The following is a 2,163-nucleotide window of genomic DNA, read 5'->3' as shown; positions in this document are numbered from 1 at the left end:
TGTGTGTGTGTGTGTGTGTGTGTGTGTGTGTGTTTATGGTGTTTTTGTCATTTGTGTGTGTTCTCTCTCCAGTGGCGGGGGCGGTAACTTTACCTTGTCCACAAGTCTGGCTGGCTACACCACAGTTCATGGGGTGGGCGCTCCCATGGTGCACCATGGCTACGGGTTCTTCTACCGCATCCGTGACGACAGGTGGGCTAACACACCCACACACAAGACCTGGACTATGGACAATGACCTTACATTTTTTTCTGATTATTGTTGGCTTGTTTGACATTTTATGGCATTGTTAGGAGCTTGAAACATAAGCATATCACTGCACCCGCTATAACGTCTGCTAAACTGTGTACGCGACCAATAAACTTTGATTTGATTTTGAACAGTCACTTCAGCTATTTGGTCTCTCATGTAGTTAGTAGAATTTGTAGTTTTTCTTTAGTCCATTTGTCTTCTCTAGGATGGCCTGATAGAATCTTCTGGTGTCTGACTTGTACTTCCTGTTTCAGGATCGTGGCTTCCTGTACGGCGTGGAAGTCCAGTCCAGAGACAGATGCAGAGACACTGTTCCAGAACCTGGTTACCTCCCTACATGAGATGCTACATCTCGCTACCACAGCTCAGCTCTAACACACACACACGCAGAGTTTTTAGATGGCAGCCAATAATAATTGTTTAATTTTATCCAAATCAATGCAAAGGCATTGTAACAATGCGGCAGGTAGCCTAGAGGTTAGAATTAGGCCAGTTACTGAAAGGTCGCTAGTTTGAATCCCCGAGCCAATAAGGTGATAAATCTTTCGATGTGCCCTTGAGCAAGCCACTTAAACCTTTTTGCTCCTTTGCCATGACCCTACTCTCCGGGGTTGTCTCAGGGGGAGTTGGGATATGCAAAAAACACATTTCCAAAGGGAAATAGGACAAGCATAAGCACCCACCAAATTATTATTACAATGCAGTCCTTGATTGTTTTCTTAATGTTTATTTTTGCACTTAAATTAATGTAATTCTCTGATTTTGTGCGGCAGCTAGATTGGGAATTTCTTGTTTTAAAATGTATTGATTGAACTTCCTACCATGATTCCACATATTCAGGTAATGCCTCCTTGTTTTGGCCTGTTTGCTTCGGATTCGTTCCTAGTGAATATGACTCAAGACTAAGAGCAGGAAACGTCCCCTGGCACTAGAATGAGTTATACCGTAGAGATATCAAATCAAGTTTATTTTATATAGCCCTTCGTACATCAGCTAATATCTCGAAGTGCTGTACAGAAACCCAGCCTAAAACCCCAAACAGCAAGCAATGCAGGTGTAGAAGCACGGTTGAAGCACAGTTGAAGTCGGAAGTTTACATACACTTAGGTTGGAGTCATTAAATCTCGTTTTTCAACCTGCAGAAGGGTACCACATGAGGGAGGAGATGTCTTCCCTGTAACGCACAGCGTTAGTGCTGCCATGACAACAAGCTCAGTCCGATGATGCTGTGACACACCGCCCCAGACCAGATGGACCCCCCACCTCCAAATCGATCCACTCCAGAGTACAGGCCTCTGTGTAACGCTCATTCCTTCGATGTAAATGCGAATCCGACCATCACCCCTGGTAGACAAAACCGTGACTCGTCAGTGAAAGGCACTTTTTGCCAGTCCTGTCTGGTCCAGCGACGGTGGGTTTGTGCCCATAGGCGACGTTGTTGCCGGTGATGTCTGGTGAGGACCTGCCTTACAACAGGCCTACAAGCCCTCAGTCCAGCCCTCTCTCAGCCTATGCGCACAGTCTGAGCACTGATGGAGGGATTGTGTGTTCCTGGTGCAACTCAGGCAGTTGTTGTGCCATCCTGTAACTGTCCCGCAGGGTGATGTTTCGGATGTACCGATCCTGTGCAGGTGTTGTTACACGTGGTCTGCCACTGCGAGGACGATCAGCTGTCCATCGTGTCTCCCTGTAGCGCTGTCTTAGGCGTCTCACGTACGGACATTGCAATGTATTGCCCTGGCCACATCTGCAATCCTCATGCCTCCTTGCAGCATGCCTAAAGCACTTTCACGCGGATGTGCAGGGACCCTGGGCATCTTTCTTTTGGTGTTTTTCAGAGTCAGTAGAAAAGGCCTCTTTAGTGTCCTAATTTTCATAACTGTGACCTTAATTGCCTACCGTCTGTAAGCG

The 2,163-nt window shown here is 46.7% G+C and overlaps 1 pseudogene; it reads left to right on the top strand.

Annotated features, from left to right (window-relative positions):
- Positions 1–1,070, top strand: part of LOC112077972 (peroxisomal carnitine O-octanoyltransferase-like) — an 8,295-nt pseudogene extending 7,225 nt beyond the window's left edge.
- The last annotated feature ends 1,093 nt before the right edge of the window (positions 1,071–2,163 follow it).

This window comes from Salvelinus sp. IW2-2015, unplaced genomic scaffold (assembly GCF_002910315.2).
Source record: "Salvelinus sp. IW2-2015 unplaced genomic scaffold, ASM291031v2 Un_scaffold5109, whole genome shotgun sequence".
Taxonomy (NCBI): Eukaryota; Metazoa; Chordata; class Actinopteri; order Salmoniformes; family Salmonidae; genus Salvelinus; species Salvelinus sp. IW2-2015.
The sequence above is the reverse complement of the archived record's forward strand: the minus strand, read 5'-3'. Positions and strand labels throughout refer to the sequence as shown.